This window comes from Ambystoma mexicanum, chromosome 10 (genome assembly GCF_040938575.1).
Source record: "Ambystoma mexicanum isolate Mex_15411 chromosome 10, UKY_AmexF1_1, whole genome shotgun sequence".
NCBI classification, from domain to species: Eukaryota; Metazoa; Chordata; class Amphibia; order Caudata; family Ambystomatidae; genus Ambystoma; species Ambystoma mexicanum.
In genome coordinates, this window is record NC_090932.1 from 755,058,242 (window position 1) to 755,073,949 (window position 15,708).

Sequence of the window (15,708 nt, forward strand, 5' to 3'; positions counted from 1 at the left end):
CATGCCAAGCAATTATAGAGGGCCGTATAACGAAGGGCCCTATAGTTTGAATACCAATGATAAACTGTGTACTTAATAGTGTTAAAGATTAAATGCGTTTAGAGGTAGGCATAAATTGTCCACCTGACAGTAGACAGCCAACCACAATCACAGTCCTTATAGAAAGTATACTCAGATGTTCCCCTTGAACCTATCACAATCCCTCATAGGTTTTTCTTATTTGCCACGTAGCATGACGTCACGTCTGACATATTTTTGCATAAAAGGATGTTTTTATAAGAAATGCACACAAAGCTTGAGCGAACGTCCGTTGATGTCCATTGTAACTCCCTATTTTAGGTAATTGTTAATAAAATAGCACCTTTGCCATCTTCCTGTGTTGGTTCAATTATTTGGTGTTGGAGTTATTCTACATCCCCATCCATTGTATGCACAATACCCAAAGGGCCATATGGTCAATATGCTAAACATTTTTACTCAAACTTGTTTTACTTGTAAGTTTACGCACAAACAGCAGCAACTTCTTTTACCAGCACAAACTTTCCAGAATAAATTATATCTGACTGTACATTTAACAGAATTACTTAACTCATTGGTCAGGTTTGTGATCATCTGTGTCCTTATTCATTTCAGATATATGTGTGATAGCATATAGGTTGCAGTGTCAATATGTGTGCCTAATGAGGTGCAGAAACTCTCTGTTCAGGTCCTTAAGAATAGCAAACAAAGGGGGGTGTGGCCACCAAGCGCACAATGCAGACGTGATTACTTATCGCTCCCGTGGCCAGTGGCTATATCCTGTTAATATCCTGGAAATCGAACTGCTATTGACACAAAATAATGGGTTGCGGAAACCTGCTGTGTTGGTTCGCAGCAATATAATCCTGAAACGTGACGAAGATAGAGACGTCTATGCTGTTGAAGCATGGAGGCGGTTGACAACAACCTCCACTCAAAATGGCCGACGGGACTCTGTGATGGTGACAAGAAGAGTGTGAGAGCCATGGCAGGGTGGAGAGGAGTGCCGGCGACACCACCTCCCAGATCAGCGCTGCTACTGAGTCCTGACGGGAATGCACAGAGGTGCACTGGTAAAAGCTCCACATGTGGGGACCATGAGACCCCGTAGAGGATAGCGCCCCTACCGCCGGAGGGAGGATGCAACATAAAGGGTGCATACCGGCGTTGATGGACCCCAGAAACTGTAGCTGCCGGCCGTGAGAGGTAGTAGTAGTAGACCCTGGAAAGACCATCACTGCAACGCCGTCCCAGCGAGAGGTGGGAAAGAGGCTTTCCACAATATATCCCATACCCAAAGGATCCTGACACCCAATGCAGCATGGTTCTCTGACGGCCGCGAAGCCTGGGCGCACTGAAGGACACTGTCCTGACTGTTTCTGCACTCCGGAGTGTGGCAGGGACCAACGCCCGGGTGCAGCCGCCTACGAAGGGGAGTATTTCTGCTTGCGGCCCTGCAATCTGACCCTTGGATCACCTAGTCACCTTCCTTTCCACCAACCGCAGGCGTGGACAAAGCGCCGAGACGACAGAGGGGCCCACCCGCAGCTGCACGTGGTGTATCACGAATGGAGAGCAAGGGTCAGTGTGTGTCTCCTTTCTAAGTGTGTGGGAGATGGGAACTCCATATCTATGGGACCCCTTGCTGCAATTGTAAAGACTTATGTAGTGGCCTATAGCCTTGCCACCCCTGTATCACTCCAGTCAGATCTGCTGACCTGGCAATGGAATATAAATAAAAGTGACACATGAACAGTTGGGGTGATTCTGCATAGCTGCAAGAGGCCACAGACCACCCTGTGGAAATAATCGGAAGACACCTTTGACACTGCGCAAAAAAAACTTGCCGAAGGGACACCTTCCCTGTGAGACCCAAGGGCAGCTACAGGAGTCCCACATCTCCCGACATGATGCTGTAGTGACCGAGTATACTAGGTCAATATAACAACCTCGCAACACCCACGCAGCACTGACTCATGGTAGCTCACACTGCCCTGACATGGGTACCCGCTTCACGACTCGGGTGGTAGCACCGTAATGAAGGTCTGTATGAAGTCGCTCGCTGACATCGTGTAAACCTGTGGTAACAGAACCTGCGAAGGCAGGACACCTGATGCAAAGAGACTATGGTTAATGTGCCATCCCGACACAGCATTGCATAGATGACAGTTTGCAACAGGTCTGAACGCCTATAAATTAACAAGCGGACAAGATAGTGTACCTCCCGGGGATGCAGCCCCAGAACAGCACAACAACGAGCGATTAGTGCAAGCTCCCTGCTGGGGAACACCTTTTCAGCTGCTCATACCAATGTGTGCAGCCACTAGCTCCGGAACGGACTGAGGAATCACACCAGTCACCCTTCTGAAAGCAGGGCGGACTGCACTGACTTTGTGCTCAAGCGCAGTGCATATAACAAATCAATCCCGGCTCTCGATAGCCCCTGCTGTCAACACCTCCATGTAGTCCTATCCTATGAAGTAGAGCGAACCCACGGGGCTTGGTGCCCGGAAAATAAACTCCCCACTAGGAGTACGAATGAGGAGGCAACACTGTCTAGCACATCAACCTCGCTAACCCATTGGTAGATGACGATAGTAAATAAGGGGGGGCTGGGGGTTTTGGTGGTGCTGGGGTAGGCAGTTCCCTTGTGGGTGTGACGGTAAAACTGAATACATGCTTAGACTGTGACGCCAGTGTCACACTGATAGCCGGAATAACGACATGCTGGTAATACTCCCAGCACACAGGCTTCTTGGGGCACCATTGGATTCATCCACGAATCGCAGGCCATCTTGCTGTCTGCTACATAACGGCAGATTACACGAACAATCATATTAAAACTCCAGCATGGGGAAAGACAAGGCCAAAAAAACTGTTACACAGAGCACGATGGAACAGTACATGACACCTACACCGACCACCCCAGCAGAGCAAGACAAAGCTGGAGATGCACAGGATAATGCGGACAACTACTCTCTCAGAGACATGATGAATGCCATATCCAGCTCACAAACCTCCATGGAAACGAAAATGGACAGCATTAGCACAGAAGTGTCCCTGCTGCGCCACAACCTGCAGAAACTCACCTCCTACTCGGGAGAGGCTGAGACCCGAATATCTGTTGCAGAAGATGATCTGCGGAGCATGGGACAGAAGATGAGTGGAGTACTGGAACGCATCAAGTCGCTAGAGGAGTGTGTGGAAGAGAGAGAGGGGTGACCAAGGAGAAATAATATCTAGATCCTTGGTGTGCCTGAGAAAACTGAAGGCCCTAGTATGGAACTCTTTGTAGATCAGTGGCTCTCTGACTTGTACGCCTTGAAAACCTTCTAAAAATTATTTTCCATCGAGCAAGCTCATTGAGTACCGACTGGTAGACTGATCATTGGGGCGCAACCACATACTGTGATTGCCAAGATCCTGAATTATAGAGACCGAGATACGGTGCTCCAGATGGCCAGATCGAAAGGTTCCATAACCTGCAATGGTTCAAAAATTGTCTTTTTGCCAGACTTTACTAGAGAAGTACAAAAAGCACCTCAATCATTTGATCCACTCAAGAAACGCCTGCAGGCGATGAACATGAAATACGATCTATTATTCCTGGCACAACTGAAAATATACCACAATGGTATGACCATTCACTTTACGGATCCCAAAGAGGCATGGAGCTGGGCAGAACGCCACCTGGAAGGAGAATGGGGACCATGGAGGAGGCAGGAAAAAAGACGTAATAGACCACGACCGGATAGATCGCCAGGTGCGCGACCACCGCAACAGGTGCAGGAGATGCCACAATTAGTCAATGAGTGAATTCTGACAGTGAACCTATAATAAGGTTGATTACCTCAAGCGGAAAAACTGATGTACTGCTTCATGGCAGCGCCGAAATGTGTTCGAGATATCCTGCATTCAAGATAGCTGGTGGCCCGCATTAACTTGGCCTCACCCCCACCTCCTTCCCTTTCTTTGAACAGGGAATACCCGTTAACTGTGCACCATCTCCCCGACAGACAGTAGGTGCAGAGTTGACGAGATTTGGTGTGTAACGGTTCTATTGTTATAAGGTTCAAGGTTTCATGGGGCAACAGATGCTTCAGTTGGGGATGGAGTATGGGGAGGGGGGAGTTGGGGATATGTTTTTTGTTCTTTGCTCCACACACAAAGGGTTGTTAGCTATCATAGATGCATACAAGACAAGAACAGCTCATGGAATACCACGCACAAAACACACATCTCCTAAGACACACAACAGCAAAAGAGGGAGTCTATATATCCAATCTTGCCAGCAACCAGAATGAGTAATAAACACTTGAAACTCCTGACATGGAATGTCAATGGGTTAGGGTCCAGCATTAAAAGGTGCCTGGTGACACAATTCATAAATAGACATGCACCTGACATAGTGTTGCCTACGGAAACACACCTAGTAGGCACGTTATGCAATCTCTTCAAAAGAACCAACTACTGTACAGCACTGCATGCAGGACTCTCCAGAGGTGCCAGAGGGATGTTGCTCCTAATACATAATAGACTCCCACTTACAATAACAAATGTGTCACATGATACTGGGGGAAGATACATACACATAAATGCCACGATTTGGGATTAAACGCTTACATTAATGACAGTATGTTCCTCGCCGGCACTCATGTCTACCTTTCTAGAAGATATCACGCCTATCCTCACCAAGAACATCGCAGACATGTGGATAATAGGGGGTGACTTCAATGAGGTGATGGATACTGCAATGGATCGAACACACACTAGAGGGAGAAACCCGGCAGCACATACAAAACTGGCAACCTTCGTCTCCGCACTGGGACTGGAAGATGTATGGCGACTTACAGCCTGATGCAGGCGAATACTCGTTTCACGCAGGTACACACGCATCACTCTCTAGAATAGACTACTTCGTTCTGCCAGCGCAGGACATTCATAAGGCGTGTAGAAGAGCATTGCTCACACGGGGCTTCTCAGATCACTCCCCACTTTAGATAGAGATCGAAACTGAAAGGCCATGCACCAACCCCCCCCCCCCCGACCTGGCGTCTCAACAATTATTATCTGGGGTTCCCTGATCTACTAGAAAAGGTGCGTACCACCACCTCCACATACTTTGAGCTGAACGTGGGATCTGTGGATAGTCCTGGAACGCTCTGGGAGGCATATAAACCAGTGTTCAGGGGGGAAATGCTAGCATGGACAGCAGCCCACAAAAAGTCACACCGAAAAGATGTTGAGGATGCCGAACGGGAGGTTACACGTACAGAGGCATAATATGTTAGCGATAGCACACCTGAGTCAAACAGAACGCTGATACTGGCCGAGAAGAAACTGCAAAACATAACACTAGACTGAGCCAGGAAGGCACATAAGGCCATGAAAGCGAGACTGTATGAAACAGGAGACAAGGCAGGTAAACTATTGGCCTGGTTAGAAAAACGAAATGAGGGACACCAGCAAGTCAGAAGCATCAAACCTGCGAACACAGAAGTCTTGTCAACAGACCGTGAAATTGCTGAATGCTTTGCGTCATACTATGCTGAGCTTTATAGTACCCCTGTTGATCCGCTAGATACGGTTACTCTCCCATAATTAGATATTAGTCAGGCAATAACTCTTGAAGGGGATATCACAGAGGAAGAGATTTTGGCTGCCATCTCCCAACTTTAATAAGGTAAAACACCAGGCCCGAACGGCCTCCCAATAAAAATCTGGAGGAAACTAGGCTATGACAGCATTGCCCCAAACCTGCTCAATATTTTTAAACACTCGAAAGAAAAAGGGATACTTCCAGTGGATCTATGTAGGGCTACCGTAATAGTAATAACAAAAGAAGGAAAGCCACCGAATGAATGCAGTTCCTACAGACCGATTTCCTTGCTCAATAGTGAAACTAAAATTCTGATATTAGCCAACAGACTACAAAGAGTAATCACATCCCTGATCCATCCGGATCAATGCGGCTTCATGCCAAAGAGATCCACAAGGATACATCCGTAGGCTTCACTTAGCGCTTGAAAGAGCACCGGCCCTACAGGAATCACTGGCATTATTAGCTATTGATTTAGAAAAGGCATTCGATTCTGTCTATTGGGAAGCATTGTGGTAAATTATGAGAAGAATGGGATTTGGAGAACAATTTGTAGGATGGGTCCAGCTCTTATATAATTCCCCTATAGCGGAAGTGCAAGTGAACGGCTAGCCCTCTCACAGCATCCAGCTGGGGAAGGGAACACGACAAGGAGGCCCCCTGTCAGCCATGCTATTTGCATTGACAATAGAACACCTGGCAATTATGCTAAGAAATGCACAGACATGGTCAGGCAATCGCTGGGATCAAGCATGAGAGGACAGGGTCTCCCTATATGCTGACAATGTGCTACTCTATCTAGGCAACCCAGTTGTCTCCTGCCCTGTAGTCACAAAGATACTGGTGAATGATGGCAAATTCAGTGGTCTGAGAGTAAACTGGGGTAAATCGATACTGTTCCCAATCAAAGGAGTTGATTGTATTCCCCCTGAAGGCTCCCTGTATAGAGTCAAATTCACACAATTACGATATCTAGGAATTATAATCTCGACTGACCTAGAGGACTATGTGACCAAGAACCTATACCCAATTATAAATAGGTTTACACAGGATGTGAATCACTGGGTGACATTGCCACTAACCTTGCTGGGAAGAGCGGCACTGCACATCCCTACAACTGAATTTCGCAAAATGGATAGAACACTGCAGAGGTTGCTATGGGGGGGAGGACACCCAAGAATAGCGTTACGCACCCTCCAATGCGATGTATGGGAGGGAGGGATTGGGCTCCCACATATGCAGGCATACTACTGGGCGAGCCAGGTGGCGGTTGTAAATGATATACTGCACGGCAATCTAGAATGCCTCACATACGAGCAGAAAAAAAACGCCAGGCATGGCACTTCCCCACTCAAAAGTTTGTATCACACTGTGGGCCGACCTCCTCCTCGCACAATAGCAACCCAGGCAAGCTAGATCTGGGTGGAGACACATAGACATATAGGCTGGGACAGCAAAATCACTTTGCCACAAACTCTATGGCGAAACACTCTCCTCCCTGAACTACGTAAACTTCCAAAGTGGCCTAATTGGGAAGTGGCGAGCATAACAAAAATCAAGGACGTGGTAAAAGATGGTAGAATTATACCCTTTACTGACCTGTCGACCTGTTTTGGTCTCCCAGAAACCGAGCGATACCATTATACCCAGCTATCCCATGCACTAGAGCACACATGTCAAAGTTTCTGACCTACCTGACTGCCCGCCCACTGAGAGAAACATTGTTTTGGATAGTGTGAATGTTAAAACCACCTCTGTCATGTACAGTGCTATCATCTCTTTTGCCACGAAAGAACTATATAGTCTAAAATCGAAATGGGAAATAGATTTTGGCCCGATGCTGCTTTGAAGACTGGACCACGACTTTAATGTACCCCAAGGAAACAGCACTATCAGCCGGGATCCGACTCATACAACTAAAATTTCTACATAGGATATACTATCCACGCGTGCTGCTGTACCATTGGGGAAAAATAGCAGATGGCAAGTGTCTGCGTTTCAAACAGGAAGAGGGTACCTTCTTTCACATTCTGTGGCAATGCCCACGCATCCAACGTTTCTGCCAAAAATGTTGTGAGAAGCTGTCAAGATTTTTGGGCCGTTCAATGCCAATGGAACCTAAGTACTGTTGTTAAAGATTAAGGAAGAGGGAGAAATGACTCGCTTTGAATAACTCATACTTTCGACGACCACAGGGCTGGCCAAAAGGAACATTGCACGATTGTGGGGCTCGGAGATAACCCCCAATATGACTAATGGGTGGCAGATGTGGATGCCTGTATTGCAATGGAGTACCGAGTATATACAGCCAGAGGTTATCCTGTGAAGTCCCAGAAAATGTGGCAAAGATGGGAACAAACTGCATAATACACAGGGCACGAGATGTGTAATGTTGTGACATGCGAAGCGTTGATATGAGAAGAGAATAAAGAACCAACTTTGGTAGCAATTTATAACATCTTTACTGTACACGTGTATGTTCTCTTAGTGTATTGTATGTTGTTGTTTTCAATTAACAAAATACAATAAAATGTGTTAAAAAAAAGAATGGCAAACATAAATATTGTTTCCAATGAAGCAGACAGCTTTCTCTTCATCCCTTTTCATAGGGCAGGTGACGTCATGCATTTGACTGGGGAAACACGTTTGGGAATTCCCCCAGTCACCTAAATTTGAGTTTTTTTGGTATTCCACAAATAGGTTTAACTTGCCCAGAGTTTGCAACAGGCAGTTTTAGGTCACCCTGAGTTACATTATTAAGGCTCTGCCAACCACAACAGTTTTCTGTAACATGCTCCATTGTCTTTCTGGGGCCTAGCTTATCCATGCAATGCAGTGGGGCATGTTACACTTTTTTAAATTACCATCGCCCTTCCCTGTACATAGAAAAAAACACATGTGAACTATTCTTGGTGTGTTCCAGGAAAGGAGCCCATGTGGAGTAGTGATTGCACAAAGCAGTTCATTGTGATTATGCAGGGTTGGGTTTACACCCTAAATGAGACCTCTGAATGCTCATATTCAAAGGTTTGCAGATCCCTTTTCGGAATGTTCTCCCAGCCTTAGTCAAGACTTTCTAGCTCATGACTGACGTTGATGATCCCCCTCTTTACCAGAAGGTGAGCTGTTAGATTGTGAAGGAACATGTAGAAAATGTCTCATATGCCTCAGAGTACTGAGCCCCCAAGTGTTCATAGGTCAAATTATTCAAAACCCTTAGACATAGGGCTTGTAAATAATTTTGACCTATGATTCATTGTTCAGGACTGTCATTGCTTGTTAACTTATAGTTTAACTGGTACTGTAGAGAGAGGTGACTACGAATTTCAACAATAACTCTACATTTTAGCTAGGGCTCCATTTTCATCAGGGATAAAAGATTGATCCCCGTAGTAAGCAAGGGTGTGAGACTCACATGTGAGCCTCAGGCTGAATCTAGTAGATGTCAGTATTGGGAATGCACAGAACACATGCCAGAAAAATTAAAATTTTGAATTTGGCATTGCATAACATTATGTTGTCACTTTGCACCCCTACACCACAGTTGTGTGCTGAGATGCACTGAAACAACATGAGACTAACTTCTGCTAACCACTAATATCCTCTACTAATATTCAGAGCAAGTCAGTTCATGACTTTTATATAAACCTGCTGCAGATTGATAAACTGAATGCCCAGGCATGTGTGTTGTACAGAGTTGATTTAAAATTCAAGCATATAACCGTGGAACAAATGGTTTTGCAGGTGACCTGAAAAATGGTTCCATTGTTCATATTATAGAACTGGAAAGGACAGAGTAGCGACGTGTAACTTTTGCATCCACTGCTGCTCTAAGCAGACAGGTTAGTCACATGCTCAGAGGTTTCCAGGGAGTTGGTTGATTGACAAAGGGAGGTGATTCTGATGGAATTATGTCACTAGAAGAGGCAGACATTTCTATATTTTATGTAAGCAAAATCTACATTATGGACAGTCTTAGTTCAAAGGGTTTAAGTAGCACAGTGCAGGGGAGCTGTCACTCCCTCTTTGGCTCCTTGCCTGGCAGTTGTCTCAAAAGAGTTTGCAGTCTCGGGCACTCTTAATCTTTGACTGACCCTGGGAGAAGCAGTGACAGGTGTAAAGGCTGGGAGCAAGCATTGTGGGCTCTTTCTAAGCACAGAGGGAGTGAACCAGATAAATAATTCTTCTCTCTGGTGACTATACTGGGGTCACGGGCAGTTCTTGACACACGCTCTATCACATACTATTCTTGGTGAGTTCAGTTAATTGAGCTGCGAGGGAGTGAATGATTTGTTATTAGGTAGTGTAAGGTGGCGGATATTGTTCATAAACTGTCAAACGTGGATAATTCATTTTTTAGGTGCTCCAATGTACATTTTGAAGGTAGACAGCTGTGTTTCTGTTTCTCCATTCATGCGATAAAACTAAGATGTAACAGAAGCTTATGTTCTGCTAAGTTTAGTTGTGAGTGTCAAGGTCAGTTTTAACAGTACTTTGGGCACTTATCAAAAAAGGGAAGATGTATAGCTGTTTATCAGAAAAGCCAGTTACTGTGAAGTTTTCATTAAAAACTTCAAAGCACATATCACGGGGTTAGTAACTGCAGATGAGTTGCATTTCTGTATGTTTCAGTTTCGCTTTGTCACAGATGAAAAACACTCAGAGAGAACACTGTGTTTTGTTTATTCTGTTTGAATATTATGCATATTTGTAATCGTTTATAAAAAAAAATAGAAATTAGTATATCAAATTAGTCTCAGTGTGCTTATTATGTGTTATGGCCTGTGGTGGCAACATAGGGCACTGTGAATACAAATGGTGAATTTGTCTTACCACCTGCAGTAAATCACTTTGCCATGTGTGGTAAGATAACATCTAAACTGATTGTTATGAACTGGGTTTTCAGAGGGGCTATGTATTCTGAAATACTGTCAAAATGGCATAACGTGGTATTGTACATAAAATACTGCAAGGGCATACAGTCTTCATTTAGAGTGCACAAAGTCCAGTCTTTGCTTACCATTAGTGACCCCAGTATAAGAACAATTATTAGGTGGTACTCTGAAGTTAGGCTCACCACTACACCACGAAATACCAAAATGCCACCAACCACAAATTCCACCAAAAATACCTCTTACAGTACTCAACAGTAGCTCCCACCAAGCCTGGTTTCTTTGCTAGCCCACTAGCTCTGCAACGTCTTGCCCATGCAAGATGTGGCAAAGCTTAACTCTTGAACATTTTCTTGAACCTGTACTCTGACACTTGTAGAAGAATGTTAGTGGCACTTTCATGTCCAGAATTTTACTGCCCTGAATTCCTTTGGCTCTTGGTCCATTATGTACCACACAATATGTTGAACGCTTCTTAACAGCCCCTTCCCTTTGTGGCAAACTGGCTTGGGCTTGGGTATGCCCACCAACAGAGTGTCCACCTTCCACTGCCGTTCTGCCATTCCCTTCTGCAGAACTGTTTAGTGTCACTCATGTGTGGTTGCTCCCCTGCTTTGGCATAAGAAGGCACAAACATTGTCTTTGATTTTCCTGCTTGCCTCCTATGGGCTTATGCAAAGCCATACTCCTCAGTGTCTTCCTAGAAACCAAGTAAACAGATGTACCTGCACTGCAATAAAGTGGAAATTGGAATAAAAACATAACTTTGAGATATACTGCTCAGCATAGGTGTTATTTTGCCACCTGTTACACTATGAATAACATTGATGTGGGCAGCGGTAGTGACGGTAAGAGGCAACATATGTAAAATGTGGAAGGATGGAATGGGAGATCAGGGACCACATTACCGAGGAGTGTTCCACTCTTTAACATAACTTTGCTGTTTGCATCAATGTGGTGCTCTTCGTTTTTTCAGATGTCTTTTGTTTACATGGGCTTGACTTAGTGCCACCATTTGTTCTTATTCACAGGTGGCGTTGTTGTGCCACTGGGTGATGCTACATAGTTTTGGTTCATTATAGCACCACAATTAGTGTTTCCACCTGCTTGGCACCGGGAGCAGGCAGGTGGGTGGGAACATGAGGCAGGTGTCGCCAGGATAATGCACGGCTGCTGCATGTATCTATTTTGGTGGTGCTGCTCCTGCCATGCAGGTCACCTACCAGCACTCTCAGTCTCAGATAGAGGAAAAGGCGTGCTATGTCCGTAGGAGCTTCCTTTAGCAAAGCCGAAACTTTTGCCTTTGCCAATGCGTGTTTGCTTTCAAATGGAGCAACAGACGTTTTGTGCCACCTGTGTTATGTTCACTGCACTGTTAAAGGGGCAGATAGTGGCAATGGAGGGTGAATCGCATGGATGTGCACAATGTCAGATGGTGGATTGCTGGAGGCATCAACCAGCAGGTGTTTAGTCCTCTGGACTCAGAATGCGTAAAAAAGATTGTAAGAAATATAGTTTGCAATTCAATCAAATGACCTATGACATATCTACCACACATTGGTGGGAATCACGTTCTCTATTAAAGACCCAGCCATACAGATATTACTACACACTGGAAGTACCTGAAAGTGTGAATCTTGTATGCAAGATGTAACACCTCCTCTATCACTGTGTGTTGGCAGGCAGAGCATGGGCACAGATGAACATATATGATCTTGCCACCCCCCTCGCTGCTCGTATGCGATTATGATGCCGGCAGAGCTGCGGTGATATCTATGCAATCGAGCCTCTATGCACACAGAAGGCGGGAGGAACTGACGAGGTTTTTCATTGCAAGGAGGAAAATGCAGGAACCCCAGGTGCACTCTGATTTCTGTGCATTCGTTGCACCTCCTAGAGTAAGCCATCTAGTCTGTATGGGGGGAACAACGTGCTTAGAAGTGCACCCGGATTCCATCTCTTTAGTGCTGTTTGAAATATCACCGTTTTCGGATTCATCATTACAAATTCCATTTTGTGTTTCTCCAACAAATAGATATATGCTCCTCTTAAAGGTCTGGCAGGCAACCGAGTTTAGGCTGGCCCCATGTAACATACAGCACGTGTCTTTACATGGCACCAGGACGAGTGCTTGAGTTGCCTTTCTTAATTCTTCGTAGAACATGCCTACAGTCACGCACAATCCTAACCCACCACGATCAGAATAACCACACGGATTTGATCATCAGCGCCGTCCCAGCCAACATGCCTCTCACCACGATGGCTCACAATCCACTCAAAATCCGTCTGCCAGGAAAAATCTAGGGCATTTTATCTGTGCCGAGTGGTGAGTGGGAAGAGGCTGTGTGACATCTTTATGCCACCTCTCTTTCCCAGGCTGTTTCCATGACAATATTCTTTTATGTGAAATATGTCATGGACTAGTGAATGTACTTTGTTTGAACTCTTCTGTCACACATCATATATTAATTCAGCTTTCTTTCCCCGTTTCCAATGTTTCAATGTTTTGTCTCTGAAAGGGCCTATGCGCTGCTTTCCGAGACATACAATTGTAATCATAATGCCGGTTTCTGAGCATAAACCACAACGGGCCTGCAGGAAACTATGTTTCCCATCTAACGCGATTGGACGTGTTTGGTTTGTCGTATGTATCCTTGTTTGGATGCACGTAGTCATGTCTTGTCATGTTCATATGTGTTTGGCCAATGTATATAATTATTTAAATAATACCTGTCCATGGTAAACTGTTCCATAATGCAATTTCACAAACTGAAAAAAAGAGTAATATGTTTCCCCCAGCTTCCTTGTCTATTTGTCATTTATCGTCTTTTTGCATCCGAAAGGCTCAAGGGTTGTTGTCTTGTCAGGGAAACTTTATCTTCTCATGACCCAGGTCAGGCACCTGCATAACACAGTAGTTATTAATGCAGGCTTATTGTCTTCCTTAGTTTAAATTTAGTCTGAATACTCAGAGCGCGCTAAAAATACATCATACGATAAGAACACTTCTCAACTAGGGAGCGTGAAAGTTGGCAACATGGCTAGGACGAAAGAGCCTAGAGAGGTACACAAAGGGTATAACGTTAATCTCAGAGGTTTTCTTTATACGTTCCTGACTTGGTGTAGCCACCTTGGTGGGAGCTGCCTTACTGATAAATAAATAAATACATGTATACAGGAATGAATACACAAAGTAACAACATAGGACATCTACAGTGCTGCCATCTGTCTTCATAAATAAGATACATCTAATGTTAAATGCCTTTTAAAATGCACAAAATCACCTTCTTGGTGATTTTGAGAGAACCTTTGCGTGTTAGATGGTGGATTGAACCCTTGCCCGTGGTATACAGTCATTGGTCTGTACAAGAAAAGGGAGCAGGGAGAAGACACGAGGAGCAGAAACAGGGTGTAGAGCCACAGGAAAGGGAAGGTGTACATGTGAACAACATTTTTTGTGATAGCTTGGGTGCATCTAGATCAAATAAGGTGGATCATGGCTCAGGATTGCAGAATGAAAGATATAACATGTTTGGAATCAAATAGCCCGTCAATGTGAGGTAGTTTCAAAGATCAATAATTGATTGCACAAACATATTGTTTGGCTGTATGATGGGCTCAAGATGGGCTGTAGCCACCCTGTTTCATCCCCTGCGCTTGGGGACTGTTTTCTGTATCCCTACAGCCCCTTACCAGCACTTGACACCTGATGTCTGCACTTACCCTTGCACTTGCCACCAGTGTGCCACACTTTACTTATTGATTATTTATTCCATTTATTTTACTGTCGTTCCCATGTACTGCACTGCCCCCTCTACCTTCCCCCACACTTTTCCTCCTCCCCTTTGCCCTGCACTTGCGCGATCTCAATGTCACTTGGCCTAGTAAGATCGTTGTCTCTGTCTTCCCTCTGTTCCCCCTCCCTTGCCTCTTTGCGCCTTGAACCACTTGTGTATAGGAGCGTGATAAATGCAAAAATGCCATATATCATATCATATCATATCATATCATATCATATCATATCATATCATATCATGGGACATATTTACCCAAAGAAGCCTTTATATGTTTCACACTGGACCAACTTTGGAACAGTAATTAAGGGGCTTACTACCTTATAGGCGCCATGATGCCTTTGGGCGAACGTGCGCTTTATAAATGCTAATAACATAACATAACATATAGGCCAGGCATGGCCGAGTCAAAGGAGACTTGTGTTGCCATGGATCAGTTGGCAACTTTCCATGTGGTGATGTGGATGGGTAAAATAGGTGGAAAGTACAAGGGAGGTTTGAGACACCGGTAACAGTGACAGACTCCCCTGATCAGAATTTTAAATCGTTCATGCCCCGAGAACTCAGCACGCACCACTGTACAACGTAAATGTCCAACCCAATGCCATGTTTAATTGTCTCCCATAAGTGCTTAGGAAAGGTGGAGTTGGTGACTGTAATGCAACTGGGTGGAGGAACACAGTTGTTTTAAATGCATTGTAATATAACTGATAAGTAGGAGTAACCTTTTACATATACTCTAAAGTAATTACATTGTAATAAAATAAATAATACGGTTATATCATGATGTAATCAAGCTATCACTGATGGTAGAATTACAGTAGTGCACACAATGGAAGAGAAGGGAATTGTGTGATTATACATGTTCCCCATAGGTGTTGGCTGACCTCTTGTGAGGACCACCATTTCCCCTTGCTAGCCTGACAGTGATTCAGGTGAATGTAGCATACTTTGATCTGGTGCCTCTGTGAAGAACACGTTCTTTCAGTATATGGGTCGGTCAGACGCCATTGCATCAGACTACACCGGGAATCTAGCAACATTCATCAGGGGTTTATCTTTCGAGGTAAACATCTTGGTTTGTGAGTGTGCATATACAATTAATACTTTGAATGTAGAAGCCTCTGGTTTGGGCCCCAGAAAATATGTGAGTACGGGACCACTGCATATGCATCCAGCAAACTCCAGCAGCGTTGAATGCCAAAAACAGCAACCTTGATAGCCATTTTTAAAGGTTCCAAAACTCATGCCCAAGTACGTCTTGAACAATTTCCAAACAACTGTACCCACAAGCGTTGTGCATGCATTTAAATCTGCATACTGTGACTCATGTCCCCATCCTATATTTATGAATGGGAAGGCTAGTGTACAGTCATTGTCAAATTCTGCTGGAAGACCTCTATAT